General features: G+C 31.8%; 1 protein-coding gene across 1 annotated transcript in view; it reads left to right on the forward strand.

The window, feature by feature from the left end:
* Nucleotides 1-19,719, forward strand: part of LOC123014292 (irregular chiasm C-roughest protein-like) — a 224,724-nt gene that overhangs the window by 131,902 nt on the left and 73,103 nt on the right. The window contains exon 5 of the mRNA XM_044413333.1: nt 15,951-16,044. The gene's annotated coding sequence lies outside the window, so the exon portion shown is untranslated. The remainder of the gene's footprint in view (nt 1-15,950; nt 16,045-19,719) is intronic.

A 19,719-nucleotide genomic window follows, 5' to 3' on the forward strand; every position in this document is an offset into this window, starting at 1 on the left:
CAACCAAACAAATTGAACCGTGTTCCATCTTCGTCTTCAGAAGCCTCCACACTGCTAAGAAGTTGCGGATGCGGTTTAAAACTGGTCAGTCCTGAAACCACGTAATACCGACCCAACCTGATCGTGATTATTTTTAACAAGTTATCATTTTTAACGTTTTACAATTAAAATTATTATCATTATAGCAAAAGCGACATTGCAATCAAATGTATTGACATAGACATCTTTAAACAAGCAAAAAACCGATTCGATTCGTCTTCGGACTTATCCGGATGCAAATGTTCGTTTTATCCATCATACAAATGAAGTTAATTGGTGATTGTTATCGTCGAGGGCTGTACTGAAATTAAATTATAATAATAACTCACCTTGAACAATGTTTTATCTTTACTCCCTATCGAATCGGAACAAAAATTTTAAACAGATAATTAAATGGAAGCATTCTTTTAATTTTGGGTGCCGATGTGGTAACTTGGTAACATACCTCAAATGAAATCTAAAGACTATGCTTATACACATCAGCTGAGAAAATCTAGATCAATTCGAGATACTGATTTAACTAGCCTATCCACTATGTGATTTTTGGTAATTTCAAAACATTTTAAATCAAACGGAAATTCAAGTCAATATAAAACGTCTAATTGGGGCCAATTAATTAACTCGACTATGGTGCTTGCCATTAACAAGCTTGATTTTGTCGATAAAAACTAAGGCGTTTAGGATGCGATATGTACTTCTATGTGCATTTTTTAAAAGACAGTTATGGAGTTAATTAAATACGATAGGGTTTCATATCTTCAAAATGCAAAAAAACTTTTGTTGCTTCTCCACATTTTGACAAAATATTTTACACAAATACAGGGTGCGCCAGAACTCGCGCCCCAGATAAAAATTTAAGTAAGATAAGATACCAGGAACATGGAAAAAATGTTTAAAACATTTTATCTGTCAAAAAAATTTGACATTTATTTTTTGACATTTGACATTTTTTTATGTCTATTTAATGATTCAGATGATCTTGTATATGTTTTTTACAATTATTTAGTAAAGGTACAAAAATTTTGCCAATAAAAGCCACAAATAACATTGAACAGAGTTACAATTTAGGATGCAGCTTCTTTGTTTCTCGTTCTAATAGACTGTTGCAAAAAAACTTGGAAAATCATTTTCCTAACAGAAATAAATAGTCGAAGTACAAATTTTAAACTCTCATAACTCCAAAATTTTTATAGATAGAATTTTTTTAACATTTTTTCCATGTTCCTGGTAGAGCTTATTCCATATCTGGTGGCGACCTGACAGTGACAGAAAAGACACTTGGAGTGCGCCCACTTGGGTACGATAAAAAATACATGGGCGTGCTTTTTTTTCTCTAAAAATTTTGAAGACAAGGATTGTTAGGAATATCATTTTTCATGCGATAACAATTTATTAATTTGTTCATCATTCTTCATCTTATGTATGAGTACCTACTTAATATATTTTTTTAGAGAATAACAGTGGTTTTGAAATATTATTTCATACGACGCCTATGAACAATATTTTTTTAAATAGTAAACATATGTTTAATGTCAAAATTCAGTCATTTTTGACAACGTCAGTTCGCCACCAGATTTGGAACAAGCTCTATCTTACCTTACATGACATTTTTCTCTGGGGCGCGAATTCTGGCGCACGCTGTATTATTGATGAGTTAATTTGGAATAACATTTTCAAAAGTGAAAGATATAAGATTCTAAACGTGAACATTTAAATTTTTGGCAACTGCTTGACTCATCAAAATGTTGCTTGACTCAATCTTTATTATTATATGTTTTTTTCAGCAAACTGGTTGTGCAAACGCAGCTACACATTAATTAAAATTTCACTGCTCTGTAGCTCTTCATTATGATAAATTCAAAGATACGGCGTGGTCCAAACTAGGCTAATCGTAGCGGAACTCTAAATTTACTCATCAAAACTTACCCATCAGCCAATTAAACAAAAAAGTGTAGCACGAACTCTGCACTAACATGTCCATATAATTAATTGTCTGTAGAGTATCTTCTATGGTATATCTTAGCCTGGAGTCGTGTAATTTTAGGTAATCTCTAACGAAATTCAAGCGAGTAGCACATTTATTAAAAAAAAAACACCAATCACACAACTCATTAATATGATTATGATGGATCATTGAGTCCAAAACATAACATAATTTAACAGTAATAAGTCAATAAAGATTACAAAAGGTTGCCCAAAGTATCGTAGTAATAAATCATCCAACGAATGCAGCTTTAAGTAGTCAAACTGATTTGGAGGGCACCATTTCGTGTCTGCCTAATAAATACCGAAGATTTTGTTTAAAATAAGACCTCCTGCCACGACAATGCTGCCTTAAGTTACGAGATAAGTAGAGATCAGCCTGGATGATCTTAAAAATTGAGTGTAAATGATAGCAGCTCATAAGATACACGGACTAGCTTCGAATATTCTACAAGATAACTGATAAATATTCACCCTCGAGGGTGTATGACTCAGATTTACGAGCCTGCATTGTAGATCAAGTGAAGAACGCATCTTTGCATAGATGTCCTTTCACATTAGATCTAGGTTCAGTAGTGTTTACTTTGACATGTTATATAGAAATGTAGCAAACTCCATCCTGTCAGTGAAGTTTAGGTGGATATGTAGGAAATAAATTGCAATTTTTCGTATATCCAAGTAGCGAGACGGCCCTATATTTTTATTATTATTATTAATTTACCGCTACCTTTTCTGACTTGAAACATGTTTCCAGCCCCTGAGGGCCACATAAAAACGAATTATGAAACAATTAAAAGATGCAGCAGCAGATGGGGGTAGACCGGACGTGCTCGCCCTACCCTGACGCAGCTATTATATTAGTGTAGCAATTTATGAATCTGATTCCTTGTTTCCTGATTTTTATTCCTCTCACTATCGCTCATATTTTATGATATATTATAGCAGGGGTGTTAAAATAACGGATACGGAAAATGGCTGATACCACAACAATGTAACCGGCTAATATTAAATCATCACAGCCATGAAAGCGGAATTAGCTTGGGCTCTTTTTAAATTAAATTCCTTCGCATATATCGCGTGCATACGGGGTTAAGAACATTAACTAAATTATAGGATGGCCTTATGGAAAATGTCGTCGGAGACATGGGCGCAATTAGAGTTTTTCGGAATAATGCAGGTTATGAATACGAATTTAGCCTTCACCGGAAGGACAATTGCTTAAAGCAAGTACATTCCGGATTAATTAATCATAAAATGTAGGCGTAAAAATTTGCCATATGATGTATTGTGTTGAGAAACGCTCGGCACATTTTTTATTTGGGGAGCTGATATGGAAATGGAATTCTTTGTATTTTAGTCCGCCTACATGTGTTGGAGCACTTTCCTGTTTGCTTATCTAACACAAGGATAAAATTTTCAATTTACCTTTCATCAGTTAGTGTCTTTGTTGTGTAAATAATATCGTATATAATTCATTCGAGAATTACAAATGATTTATGACTTGTTTGATTAAAATGGAATTAACTTCGAGTAATAAGGATCAATATTATTATAACATTTATTAAAGGTTTGATTTTTACTTTCCCGAATAGAAAGAGAGAACATTTGTGCAAAAACTTTTTTTTTGAATTTTAATTTGATAATAATAATGATTCTATGCAATGTTGTCGTATGTGGTAAAAATCCAAGTAATAAAAAAAATAATTTATATAATTGGCTGTAAGTCTTGTTCTACAATGACTTGAAAGAGTAAAATTAAACACATTCCAAATAAACGAGAAATTAACATGTCAAGAATAGTAGCAATGCAAGAATGAAAAATGATTGTTGGCTATGCCCTCATGGTAAACTGTAGGAACAAAAGATATAATTATAATCCAGTTGATATTCTTGACATAGCGTTTTCATTTGACGTAGTAGGTATTATAATTTGTTAAAATCGAAAACCTTACCATAGAGTTACAGCTTGCAGTATTTTTTAATGGAACATATATTCATATATCTTAGCAATTTATTTGTTTATATATTTATGTATTTACAATTTTAATCAAGATTTTATTGAAAAATTATACACCACCATCCATTACATCTACAACAGAAATTACTTATTTCATAACATAACACTATATTAAACTACTTATCATGGAATATATTTCATATATTCAATTCCATAAATGCGTCTTTATAGTTCGAATAAAGCTGCGGGTGCTCACTACATTTTATACAAGTATCTTGAACAAATTCTTACCCTTTATAAAAGAATAATGTTTTTTATGGTTCAACATTTATGAGATTACAGTTTTTATGTGTCACTGGAAAAGAAGTTGTATTGGGTAATACTTATTAAATAAACGACTTTTTTCCGGCGTCGTTTTGTACGTTATAGTCTTGAGGAAGCTTTGAAATACAAAGAAACGTTTAGATAAAACTAGCGTATTAGAAACTATTTTTACGAGGTAAGAATTCAAGAGCCAAAATGAGCAAAAAACTAGCACTACACTAAGGTGCAAAAAAAAACTCAACAAGTTAATATTTGGCAAAATTTAAGGTCTCACAATTTTTTTATTTCAAGTTCAATTGTCATAATTTTTTTAGCAAACTGTAGATAAAATGACTAGTTTCAACTTGCATATCCAGTCTTTCGTTAAATGCTTGCTTTTTAGTGATTATACAGGGTTAATTCAAAAGTTGTTGTAGAACCCTCATTTTAAACATTCTATGGAATAAATTCATAACCAAATTCTTCCAAAATACCAATTTTTATGAAGAACCATGCCTTTCCCATATTTTGTTTTTTAGTTCATATCTTTAGGTGCATTGGTTCATTTTTCAGAGCAAAAGGAACTTGTCACCAACAGTTTATCTTAAGAAAAAATGTTATTTTTAAGGTGGCTTTGATCGTTGTTGCGCTAATGTCAGTTAAGATTTTTTTGCGCAAGACACACGGTTTTAAGTGTGGAAAATTGCGCAAAAGCTGTTGCTCTTGTCGAAGGTGGTCGTACTTGTCAATTGTTGCAAAAATTCTTCATGTTGAACTTAAAATAAAAAAAATATGAAACCTTAAATTTTACCAAATATTAACTTGTTGCGTTTTCTTGTACCTTAGTGTATAAATAAATACTTACACCCTCAAAGTAATTTGAACAATGTGGTAATAGTATTTGTGAGTACATGCTTTAATAAAAAATTACACTTTTAGTCTCACTTTGATAACTTTTATTACTTATCTACTTATCTACGTGAAGAGCGGTTTAACATACCTAGTCGATCTAAAATATTCAGTTTTCTTCTAAAGCTTTGAAAGCGTTATCGTGCAAAGGCAAAAAAGTAGCTTATTTTGTTATTCAAAAAAATTAAATTTTTACTCTTGCATATATTTTTTATGAAAGTGATAATTTTGTTCCTATTCCATTGTACAGATACAATAAAAGCTCAGGATTCAGTCGGTAAATTAATGGTGGCCCGTACTGTAAAATGTTTTGTTATGATAATACCACGAATTTAAATTGACATTCTGTAGTAATTAATATGGGACAAACGGTGAGAGAATAGATCGCCACAAATGATCGTTGTATAGCTTTGATCCGTTAGTTATCAACTATCAACCCAATAAAATAGAACGGCTAAAATATCACATGGTATGTCAATTGAGCTCTCAGGCGAATAACAATTATCAAAATTTGCAATCGTGTTTGTCGATTCCTATACTAAAAATGGTTCTTTATACTCTGGATATGGTTTCAAAATTAATCGAACAGTCGTCCGTACACACCTTCCACCAATGTTAAACACTTCAGTAAACAGTTTAGATGTGTACGGTGATAAACACTTTGCATAAATATGTCAAAGTGTCCATTAAACAAGCCGTACAATACGCACATATTATGAAATGAATACTGTCAGTCGGTATATATTTAACGTGATTTGCCTTGAAGTTGGTTTTTATATCAGACGGAGATTATACTTTTCAGCTGTTAGTACTGGCGTAATTTTGTCAGAAAAGCTTTTAATAAGTTCGTTTTATTACACAGCAGTGCTATATTTTTTCAAGAAATGTTAAAGGAAAAATAACCAGTTCTTACACTGTCGACAGAAGTATGTACAAGTCAGGTGCTGCATTTTTATCAACATGCTTTAGAATAAAAAGAATGGAATGGGAAAAATGCCGGTATATGTATGTTTAATGATCATTAATTAGACGTCAAATTGTGCCACAGATGTATCATATTTTGTTTTTATGGTTGGCGCTGTTTTTTAACTCATTTCGTTATTACTTTTCGTGTTTCATTTATATTTTGTATTATGTTTTGCTGTTTATTGGAAATTTGGCTTTTTTAACAAACACATTTTGCTTCAATTTGTCTGGTACGTAATTCAATTATGAAAACAATTTATCTATTTCATTAACTGTGTATCAAATAAATTGTAATTGTATATTGTTTTGTTAAAATTTTTGTTTAATTATTACATCATAGATTGACAATTGTAGTTATTGTAGCAGAAATTACACAATTTACATAAATGTGTGCTGATCAAATATTGTAAATTTCAATTCGAAGTGGATGTTCAATTTATAACAAAGTAAAAAATGTAATAAATGCTTGAATAATTAGTTTCTTATTAAATTTCACGCTCCACACTCTTTTTCATCTCTTACCATAAAATTACAACTCTCTTAATTATAGAATAATTTTTGTTTACGAATACCCAGTGTTTTGTTTACAGTAAACTTAATTAATGCATACTCCAGCTGGCAGCAAAGCTCCGACAGTATCGGTACAGTAATTTTAAACAAATTACTTGCAAGTAACGCTGTAATTAATCAAACAATTTACCAAACATAAATAACAAATTCAGATCTTTTCCGATAAGTCCATCTCACAATGTACTAACACCTCATAAAAGTCACCCAGCCGTGTTAACGTTTTTAATTAACTTAGATACGAGGGTAGTTTGATGAATAACTTGGTTCGCATAGTTTTAAAAAGTGACAATCATAACTTTATATGTAAACATCAAGTAGCCTTCCTATAAATGACACTTGTAAAATCTCAACGAATTCTGTGAGTAATTTGTTGTTGTAGAATTATTTTAAGTTTAGATTGTCGAGTTATTGTGAAAAATGGATAAAATTGCAATTCGTGGTGTGATCCAGTTCTTTTTTTTGGAAGGAAAAACAGCAAAGGAAATCCATGAAAGAATTTTTCSAACGTTGGGCGACTCATGTCCTTCTTATGAAGCCGTTCGTCTTTGGGTTAATGAATTCAAGCGTGGCAGAACAAGCATCGAAGACGCACCACGTTCTGGTGGGCCAAAAACTGCAGTCGTACCAAAAATAATCGACAAAGTCCATGATATGGTTTTGGCTGACAGACGGGTGAARGTGCGTGAGTTAGGAGAAGCTGTAGGCATCTCAACCGAGCGAGTTCATTTTATTTTGCACCATGAATTACATATGAAAAAAATTTGTGCAAGGTGGGTGCCGCGCTTGCTTACACCTGAGCAAAAACGAATTCGAATGACAACATCAGCCGAGTGTTTGGAAATTTTTAAGAAAGATTCAACGGACTTCTTGCGTCGTTTTGTAACCATGGATGAAACTTGGATTCACCACTACACCCCAGAAACAAAACAGCAGTCCAAACAATGGACTGCACCTGGTGAACCAACCCCGAAAAAGGCAAAAACTGTCCCGTCCGCAGGAAAAGTCATGGCGTCAGTTTTTTGGGACGCAAAAGGAATTCTGTTAATAGATTATCTCGAAAAGGGAAAAACTATTACTGGAGACTACTATGCAGCCCTTTTGGACAAGTTAAAGACGGTCATTGGAGAGAAACGTCCCGGAATGGCAAAAAAGAAAGTGTTGTTCCACCACGACAATGCACCGGTGCATTCAAGTCGTGTTGCGAATCAAAAATTGTCCGATTTAAAGTTTCACGTTCTTCCCCACCCACCTTATTCGCCGGATTTGGCTCCCTCCGATTATCATCTGTTCCCAAAACTTAAAACATTCTTGGCTGGGCAAAAATTTCAATCAAACGAAGAAGTTATAAAGTGCGTAAACGACTATTTTGAAGGGCTCGAAGAAAATCACTTCCGCGAAGGGATAAAGAAACTTGAGAAACGTTGGGGCAAGTGCGTTGAACTTCGAGGAGACTACGTCGAAAAATAAAGTCCTTTGCAAAATTCAAATCAATGTCTTTAATATCAAACCAAGTTATTCATCAAACAACCCTCGTAGTAGAACACGAGCACTAATCCGCACACATACGAACGCAATTTACTTTTAATTATCACCTCGACTTTTATCAGGCCGATTAAGTGCACTAGCATATAATAAAATTTGCCTTCTCGACATTATTGCATATTCTCGGTTAGATATCCTTTCATGATGTAATCAGATGCCGTTCAAGGGTAATTCAGCAGAAGGTGGGAAAATAATTAAGATTATAGAGCAAGCTGACACCGATTTGGGCAGAGTCATCTCTTTGACAACAGTTACCGCAGAAGTGCTAACTTATCACCTCGTTTCAGAGGGCACTTGCAGGCAAATGTTTCAGCAGTTATCAAGTTCAGTATAAATCATCATTTTAGAAAGTCGATTGAATATTGCAAAATGGTAGTTTTATGGACGTGGAAACCTGATTTTGGTAAAGCCAGATTCTTCAACAGCAGGTGCAACCTATTTTGATCTTATTTGTAAGGCTTTGGATGCTTTCACTCCTTCAGGTACTCATTTAGAAACATTAAAGCATTTCTGTTTCTTTACAGAAAAAAATATAATCAATCCTACTCTATTGTTGTCAACATTGTGTTTTTATGTTTAGCTTCTAACAACTCTTTTACTTTTCTGATATAAAAACTTTAATCCTCTTAGTTACCTACTCATGAAAAGCATAAATGGGCGGTTTGGAAGAATATTTTTAATAATCCGATAATGTTGTTTTGTTTATTAACATCAGCTGCAAATTATTTTTACATTTTCTTTTGCAAAATATCACTAACACGTCAAAATACAGTTTGTATATATCCAACTATTTTCAACATTTAGATATTTTACTTGAATAATTATGAAAGAAAAAAGGTCATGGGTAATATTAAATAGACATAAAAACCTCAAAAATCAAAAAATTAATGTTAAAATTTTTGGCTAGTATACCTAATCTTTTAAACATCTTTTCCAACATTTTCTCTGGGGCGCAAGTTCTGAAACATTCTGTATACCTAGTAAAAACTGAATTTTAGCCGCGTTTACTTTAATTGATTTAAATAAATATTTTTATTTAAATGTGGTTGGCAATTGGTTGGTTAGTTAATTTTACTCATTTTCTCAATAAAACTGCACATCTCCTTCTTTTGAAGAAGTTGTAGAAAATTTATATTTTGCAGCACCCTCTTATTCAATTCATTTTTATCATAACTGGAAGCAGCTATAAAATTTCAACATTAGTGCTTTAAAATACACTTAAGAACATACTAAGAAGTCGTTTAATAACAAGATAAGTATGTTCTACATAGTACTTTTTCGGGTCACTGCATTTATAAAGCAATATAAAATATAATTGTCTTACAAAACACATTTCCTTTGTGAGTTGAGTTTTTTGTAAAGAGACTTAATGGTAATAAATATCTCCAGTCACGCACATTTGTACCTTAGTGGAATAATTGACTTTTCAGATTTTCGCTTTTTGCTGCAGTACTCAAGGTGTAATAAATGCTCTTCTGTTTAAGTAAATACAAAGACTTGGTACGAGTAAGTTGACCTAATTAATTCCAATTATTGCATAATTTCATCTTTTTTCTCAGGGAGTTTCTTCGATACCGTTTGTTTCTATCGTAATAAATCAAACCTTGTCATTCAGCCTGATATTATAAGACATTAATAGACAACTCCTGATAAGATCAAAAGTTGAAATTAACAAATACGTCTGATACGATCTTTCTACCTGAGTTTAAACCATACCTAAAATTAGTCTATAAAACTCTTCAATTAGCCGATTTTGGCCGCTTCGTTAATTCGAAAACTTTGAATAAAAAGAGGTAACCTGAAACGAGGGGTGCTATAAAACAAAAAACACGGATAAAAACACTTCCAGATAAAAATAACTCGATGTTCCAGACGCTTTCAGCCATATGGGTAGCAGCACTCCAAGGTATGCAGACGCATTAACTAAAGGTCTTCTAAACTGAATGTAACACTACTGGATTTTGTAAACCATTTGTAGCGATTCTACCTTGTTATTTATTCCAAGGGCTAACGACAAGTATGAGAAATGGGTAAGACAGGAAGAAGGCCCCATTTGAGATGATCGAGTAATTGTGTGTTATTATTAATATGTTTCTAGTATTAGGGTCGTGGGAAATAGAGGGCTTGATACATTTTCCACATTTAAAAAAAATTCAAAGGAAACGACTCGGCCTCATAAAACATGATCACGCAGGGACATTTGTTACCATTTTTGCAATGAATTGTTGCAAGCAGTTCAATGCCAACAAAGGCATTAAATGCATAGGCGTTATTAATATTCATTGTAGCAATTATTTGCAATAAAGTAGTTCCTGACACGCACTGGACGTGGACGGTGATTGTTTCTGCGTTTATAAAAACTGTTTTTTATTTGAAGTGATATAGTCGCGTTATTATCATAAGAATTTTGTTGGGTAGTGTTTAATTAACACTTGGAGAACAGTTATGAGGCTGTTTATTTAAATGACTTGTATGTACCCACTTCGTTGAAGCTGAGAGTGGAACTGCTTTAAGCAATTAACCTTAGTCACGTGTCATGTAAATATAGTAATATAGACTTAAAATGGTAATGTAGAATTTTTCCAATTGTAATGTAGACCCTCTAGTTTGAACTGAATATTATTCAAAAGTAAAGAACGGAAACAACTTGACCATAATACTTTCAAGTTTCAATTGCTTTTTAGTCTGATGATAAAGACTCTCTTCTTCATTTCCTATTCATAATCAAGTATCATTATTGTAATAATTTTGAAGTTTTATTTATAACTACCTAATGATCAAAATCTTCAGCAGGCAATTGGACTTAACATAAATTCTTTATTATTATTCCGTAATGAGACTACACATCCTAATACCCCAATAAATTTCACCGGACTTAGTTTTATTAAATATTCATTCCAGCCCACTGTGTGTGCACGAGAATGTTCGTTTTAATCGGCTGTTTACACTCTAATCTTGACTAGCCAAAATTAATGATGATTAGCCAAGATTATTCTTAACAGTTTCCTCAATTTCCTTTCTAATTTTTTCCTATTGAAATAATAGATCTAGTTTTAGTAACTGGAACAACAGTCCTTATTGTATCAATATTTCCGGTTGTTAAACCAAAAAACTTTCACCTAACGTAGTTACTTAGTTTTCAGGTTGATTTATTTAAAAAATGAGCAAAGCACCTCTTGGTATTAAACTAAGTGTAAATGGATTATGCATAGGTTTCTGCCAGCTAACCCTGAAAGTATTTTATGAAAATCCTCGAAAGCAAACCACTTTTTTATTTACATATGTGCACATATGTTACATACAAGTTTCATTAATATTGAAAGTCAACCATGCATTAGAAGATTCATTAACTTTTTTAACATTAAACCATTTTGGTAGCGTAGGAATCGTGGGATATGCTCAGCAGCAAAATTATACTACAGAAAACCGTCCTAAATCCAACTTAATATATTCTCAACCTCACGTGGATCAATGAAATTCACCCTATATGTGGCTGTTACGCATGTGTAAATTTTTTTCCAAGAGGTACTCTTAATTTCCCTTACGTGACTTACGTTAAGTTGAACTAAAGGCGTTTTACAACTAATCAAACATCATTAAATTTGTTAATACCCTTAAATTACTTGTTCATGAAATTTAGTTGTAAATTGAAATTTTTAGCAAGGAAAATCCGATTGCAATCGTTTTTTTAATTTGCATGTTAGTTTTGACTTTTCCACAAATCTTTTGCAAGATCCCTCTCAAGTATTGTTATTTTGTATTGTAAAATTGTGAATTGTCTGAAACAAAAAGTTTTACGATCAAAATATTGTGCACATTTTTTTTATCTAAACGATTATTTCAGCAGGTTTGCAATAAGAAGAATTAACAGCAGTCTAAAATAAGTAGAGTTGGCCTACTAAACAAAATTTATTAATTTTTTTCGTTTTACTCTCACACCAGCTGATTATTGTCCAAATTTTTAGCAAAACACTGTGTTAACGTTTTAAACAAAAAATATTAACGGTAAAGTGATTGTATTTGAAACAATATTTAAAATTTTAAAAGTGAAAAATTTAATTTTATTAGGATTTCTCTAATTCTCAATGTTTCAAATATCGATCATCGCGGAATAAAAGTGTACCCACTTGTATAAAGAAAATTACGATCATCTCATGAAAGAGTTTAAACGGTCTGTGCAAAACGCCGTTCTTTGTATCCGTTATGCCTTTACAATGCCCTGACTTTGATAGCATATGATCATAAATTTACACATTCTTAAACTAATGTAGTACTCTTTGAAAATAAGGCAATAACTTTTACAATGTCTATTAAAAAGCGTCTATTAAAAATTTTGCGGTTTCGTTGTTACTTTGTTGATAAAATCCTGAGCGAAAATTAAAACTAAAATCAAAGACAAGAGAAATTACCTGGCATCATACTGCTAATGACACCTGAATCAGATTGCGCCACAATTTTTTTGCCTTTTGTTATATCCAATTACCAGATAAACTGAATAGAAACATCCTCGAGCACTGCCCCACATATTTTTTTAATTCGTGGCTTAATATCCAAATTATTTACGGTCACCTTGTAATCTCACATCAAAGTAATTACAGAATTACAATAATTGTCCTTGTGGAGAATTTATTAAAACACATTATGTTCAGCACGCAGGAGAAAACCTCGCGAAAGATTATTACATTCCAGGGGCTTCCTGCAACATGGTCCCCGAGTGTATCTTATAAAAGCTCTAGTGCAAGTCGCTTTCAGGAATTTTTATACGCAAGAGTGTGTCCAATAAATTTCAGCTTAAATGTCAACTTCACGTGCAAATTTGTTGCAAGTATACTCGCTTTATTTCACTTTATTGGCTTTTCCAACTGGAGCGATAAATTTGGTGAATTTCACTTTTCAAACCATTGGAAAAAGGAACTTGGTTTTAAAGTTACCCTTTCAGAAAAGTTATCAAATATTGAAAAGACGATTTTTTACGGTTTGTAGTCGATTATCGGGGAATTATATTTTCCCTTGACGCTTAATTACTTTCGTTTATGCCTTATATGCCCACGTTTTTATAATGGCCTATTAGAAATTCATATACTGTTACTTGGGACCGGTATAGGACAAAAAATTAATAGAAGTCTTAGCAGGAAACCATAAACTAACATCAGAACATATTATGTTCCAAAGAAACCCAGTTTGACATCTTTTTTATTCCACGTAAAATTACGCCCAGATCTACCGACATAATGATAAATACGTTTATATAAAGGTTTTAAATCGACAAATACAAACAGAATGAAAGTTGATACTGGGTTACGGCGGCAATTAACTTTACGTGATAAGAAACATCTGCTTTGGTGTTTACCTAAAAAAAAAAATTAACGAGTCTATGTTTCCGTAATATGACTTTGTCTTCAAAGGTAGCGGCCACTATTACCAAGAAAAGTGCTACTACAAAAACTTAACAACAACCTCTTGTAATTACAGAGTAAGGAACTATTATTATAATTATCAACATAAGGTCTAAATATACAACAAGAATTACAAAGAAATCAATGCTAAAGTGTTAGTGTTTACACTGAATCATATCTTTTGCCCGTCAGTTCGTTTATTACTTTCTCAGTTTTGTGGTGTGAAAAATGCATAAAATATTTTTTAACTTATCAAATTTTTATCACGCTGTAAAAGTTCATATACATATGCAGATTCCCATATTTTATTTTTTCACTCTTTGGAAATGAAAAATGTTATTTCATTCGTTTTTATGAAACCACACAAAAGGAAATTTTCTCGCATGTAAAATATAAATTTTCAGCAAGATTGCTAGTTAATTTAAAATAAAAATTTCTGCGAATAAGGTTGCTGCTTGCTTATGTTGCGAATTAAATTACGCACATTTTTTATAACCACCCACTTTAGTACCCAGTTGTTTAGGTTACACATGTGCTGATTAAGTTATTTTATGGTTTGGAATAACAAATGAACCTGGCTTATTAGGTCTTTTATGCAGGTAAAACACAGGTTATGCCGTATATGTTTGTGTTATATAATGAAATTTACCGGAATAGGTAAATTACGAAGTAAAGATTTATTCTTTTAAAATCAGAGAAAAAATAAATAATTATGTTTTCGCTATAAACTAATAAAACTGTACCAGTTTTACTTTTAGCTTTTTATAAATATTTGAGAAAAACATGATGATCAGAATGGTATAAAATTGACGTAAAGTAGATTTTTGTCGTATTAAATTTTGTAAATACTTTCCGATTTGTTATAATATTTTTTTTTGCAATAAAGCAATTCGAACATTGTAGAAGCAAAAGTTTGTTGTATTTATTTTTAATGATTTTTACACCCTGATTTTTAACTATTAAAGCAGTTTAGTATAGTATAATATAATAATTTACAATCGTCAACATTACTCTAGAGCAATCTAATGACAAAAAAATAAATAAAATAAATTATCATGTTAAACAGAAATCAGAGTTTTGAATAGATAAAGTTTCAAGATTTGATCGATCGCTTTGAAATAATAATCAATCAATCAGCGGCTTAATCCACGCATTTAATGAAGATTTATTTTAAAACCAATATCTTATGGGTCTTAGTTTTTTATTTCTGCAATAATCGCTCAGTCGAGGGTGAAAAAAAAAACACCTGCTAGGGCTCGTAGATCAAGGGTGGTAAGATTTTTTATGATTTCAGCTAGTCCCTTGACACTACTAGAAACCCCGGAATATCTCAAGGCAACTTTGTCGGCTTTTTAATGTGTTCGTGGCTTGAGGGTGGGAAGTTATCAAATCCTAGGCTGATAAGGTCGTTTCAACAGACACAACATGGCCGTGATAAATTCACTAAACTACCGATACATTTTAATTAAGCCGAACGAGTGTCTCGAATTGTAAGGTTTCTCCGTTTTGATCCAATTTATTCTTAATTTCATTTCGGGGAATTTGTTTACTCGGTTAATGGAATTTTGATTGTAATTTATTTCGGGTTGACGCTTCATTTTGAATATTTCTTTTTGCTGTCCGAAAGAGAGCCGGTAATTATTTAATTAAAATCAGCTATTAAAATATTAGGTGATTAATGGGTGAAAATTTTTTGAGCAAATCATAAGCAACAAATTTTCGTTACAAAGCGAGAACACCTGAAGCGATGTGAAAAGAGAGTCTTCACGGGCGGTGGCGGTGAAAGGTATAAATAATTATTCTGCTACCGATAGTATTGATAGATTTTTGAACTAGGAGTTAATTATCACTTGAATAAGTTAGTGAGCCGTACTGGGACTCTGCCATTCCATTACTTATTACCTTTTAATATGTTATGGTCTGTAATTATTTGCATGCTAACTGATACACAACTATTATTAGCCTAAATGCTCTTTATTCACAAATGAAAACTTCAACTCGTAATTATCGTAATCAGTTTACAAACTTCAGGTAAAATCACATTATCAAAAGCTCTTTAAACATAAATTTCATTCAAATAGTTACAACGTGATTAGCGACTGATTTTGCTAAATCGAACACAGACTTGTTTGTGTTAATCATAATTATAACTTTATAAATAGAATATTTAAACCGAATGAAATTGTTGCACTCTATGATAGCCTCTGATCACATTGCTAAAAGAACTTTATTGCATCTTTGTAATTATTTATAATTAATAAATTTCTTTGCATCTGTTTTTTCAGATTCTTTGGTTGAAGATGGTAAAGCCTACTACCGAGTGTTATCCGGGTTAAATCAGCAGGCCGATTCAATTGCCGAAGGCGTAGGAAGTGGTAGGTGTGTACAATTTTGCTGAAACATCACGAACCACCACTGGAGTAGCGCCACAATTCCTGTTGGTGTTTTATGCGATTGACCCTTTACCAATTTCGAGTGTAACCCTTATCTCTCCCCGTTTTATCAAAAGGTCCGAATTAAAACTATTCCTTCAAAATCAATACTAGCTATAGTAAATTGAAAAGTTAAAAAATAATGCTTACGTTCAGTTCTAAGAGTCTTAATTATGATGTTTTTTGTAAAAAATCTTAATTAATGTAAAGCAAACAGAATCGGTTTGCTACAGTCAATAGCCATGACTATTCGATAGTTCTTTGGCTTCATCATTTCCGAGTGAAAATGTAAATGTAGCATCAACAAACAAAATTAACAGACAGCAACAATATTGTTGTAATATCTGCTGGTACTTGTGTTTATGTCACATAAATGTTTATTCATCTGCTTATTTCGTTGTACTTAAATATCCAATCAAATAATGCGCACTGTAAAGAACGCATACCTATTAAAAAATTTAAGATTCTCTAAATTGAAAACTTTTTTACCACCTATTGATTCGAGTCTTGTTAATAACGGCATCACTAATTTTTGATGATCCACTTTTGTGTTTTTTTTTTTATTTTTAACTACTCGCTTAAGATGTAGTCGTTCGATGCAATTAATTTGAAAGCTACCAATTTTGTATTGATCAACAATGGTGCTTGGGAGGATCCATTTAAAGCTGTAGGATCGAGATATTGGAGCTATTATTTTCAATTGGGACGCAGTCGTACAATACAAACATTCCAGATACCTATAATTACAAGTCAGGCTTGTGACTTTGCAATTATAATCGACACAAAAGCCCTCTTCATGAGCCATACGTGCACTAGAGCACGTTTTCAGTCTAATTGACAAGTACATAGGGAAAGAACGGAGATGTTCGCTCTTCTACGAAGACACTCAGGACGTTTTATTGGGGACTTTAATAACACGTCCTTTTTTCGTTCTTTGAATCCGGCATCTGACTAATGGTTATTTTGCTTTAGTGTTCTTTATGATGACTGTGTAGTCTTCAAATTAGGTACGAGTAGGTATACATTTTCAATGACAATATTATATACGACGACTTCTAACTAACACGTAAAATCCTTAATAAAAAAAATTCATACAAGACAAAAAATGAAAATAAAATAATTTTTATCTTACTTTACTTTTACTTCGTATACTCACGGTAACTAAAAAGCAAAAACATCTATCAAATTCTAATTATTTTTTACATAAGAAAAACCTAGCCAGTATAATATCAACAATCAAATTATAGAATCATGCGTGAAAATTATAAGCACGACTTTAAAATTCTTTTTTAAAGTTACATTTTTACTGGAGTGAATTTAAAAGTTTAAACATTATTAAATTGCCATGATACATTTTTAAAAGTCCTAATTTAGTATAAAAAGTATTTGATAATTAATCGGACTTGGACAAAAATTGGAAAGTGGGCCTGCTTAATCGATTATTTAACAATTGCTTGCTTTAATTTTATTGAAATTAGTAAACAGGAAAAAAAATGTAAAATACTGATGGAGATTAAGGTAATTATCGGATATTTGCTTTAGGAGTGCTTTTATTAGGATTTAATTCACTTGTTTGTTGGAGAAACATTGCATTTGCACAGGCGTTTTAGTGATTTGAAAATTTGTGTTTCAAATTGAACAATATTTATAGGACGGTAACAATTGATAAATAATTGGACTATAACATAAAACAACATATTGTTTTTACTTTCTCATGCACTTTTATGAAAGGTTAATTCTGTTTGTACATTTTTGCTTCCAAGAGTTTTGATTCTAGTAATTGTTTCTTGGGTTTTGCTATACACTTTGAGTGTAATAGAAATTCTTGAAAAATTGTTTTTTTAGTTTTTAAAAACTGTTACTTGGTACGAGCATTATCGATACTAATTTTATATGTATACAGGGTGTACATACCACCTAAGATTTTCGGATCTAATATCTCTGTTATTTGCTAACGGATTCGAACGAAATTTAAAACGTAGATTATTTAGTAGTTAGAGAATAATATCGCATTACTAAAACAACCCTAGCCTTTAAAATGCGATTTTCACATGTCTTTTAAAAATGCTAAATTACTTAAAATTTCTATCAAATTATTAATCGCTAATAAAAAATGCTATAAGCAAAAATTTGTTCTCGAAAGAAGTCCCGCTTACAAGAAAAAAAAAATAAATTGTGTGGAATGTGGGAAAACATGGGCAGCTATAATAAAAGAGCGATATATTACCGAATTTTGGTCACCTAACTTCAAAAAGTTAACGTAATTTAGGAACTGCATTTATTGGGCTTACCAATTTACTTAATTTTAAATTGAAAAAATAGGTATGTGTTAAAATTATGTTTTTTATCCGAGGAAATTTTATTAAAACTAATTGAATCTCCACCTTCTAAGTTGTCTACATTTTAAATTTTATAAAAATCCGTTGTCAAATAACAGGGATAGATCCGAAAGTCTTACGTGGGACACTCTGTATATGTATATACAGGATATTTCACGAGTGATAATGAGCCTGACGGAATTGAAAATACAACCCACAATACATTTGCAAAGTTAACGTGGATATTTTAGATATCGCATTGTTTGAAAAACCGAATTATGAATCCACGATAGCTTTGCTTCCATAATTTTATTTGTCACAACCATGTCACAACTGACATTAGAAAAATTTCAAAATGCATTCGAACGATGAGAAAACAGATCTGATTCTCATTTATGGCGAATTTGGAAAAAATGCTTCTGCCGTTGAACCTTTGTAAAGACAATGTTTCCTGTATAGAAAAGCTCCAAAAAGGCTTGAAAGTGTTTTCCAATGGTAGATAGACAATAACCTTAAAAACTGTGTTTCCTTTCTTGTCAATTTCTTTGTGTCAGTTACACGATAACTATGTTTTATTATTTTTAAAATTCATAATCAAAATCCATGAAGCCTATGCAAATATATTGCTGGCTGCAGTTTAAATGTGGTTAGGCTCATTATCACTCGTGAAATACCCTGTATATTTCGGTTCTTATTGTATTAATTTTTTTCTACTTAAAACATAAAAAACTGTAGCTGCTTCTAGAACAAACTGATGCTTCGACTTGTGTAACACACGATTTAATTTAGTGTTTCAAGATATACGAGTAGATTTAATTGGTGCTCTTGTTTGCTAATATTTGCCGCTTCGGTGCTTACAAAAAATATTTTCACTGATTAAATCAAATTTACCTCCATTTTCTATCAATAATTATTGTTAATTTATGATTAGAACGTATTAATTATAAATGTGGTTTACAAATGATGAAATGTCGTCTTTATCAATACGTGCATATGATAATTTTCAATCACAAAAGAAAATTTTTCGTTTATTGTTAAATACTGCAAGCAGTAAGTCCGTGGCGCTATTTGTAATCATTTTAGCAGCAGAAAATTTAATTCATTTACCAAAGCTTGTCGTGTAAAATTGCTCTTTTTATAACTTTCATGTTTATATCCTGTGAAAATTCGAGCTTTCTGTTAACCACCACTGCATCCGAATTTTTATTTCTTTTCAAACTTGACTTATTGTACTTTCTCAAAATTGTTTAGATGCTGACGAGCACATCCCGAAATAGCAATCGTCTAAAAAGTACGTAATATGC

Source organism: Tribolium madens, unplaced genomic scaffold (genome assembly GCF_015345945.1).
Source record: "Tribolium madens isolate multiple individuals breed KSU strain unplaced genomic scaffold, Tmad_KSU_1.1 Scaffold_97;HRSCAF=244;Tcas5.2_LG3a, whole genome shotgun sequence".
Classification (NCBI taxonomy): domain Eukaryota; kingdom Metazoa; phylum Arthropoda; class Insecta; order Coleoptera; family Tenebrionidae; genus Tribolium; species Tribolium madens.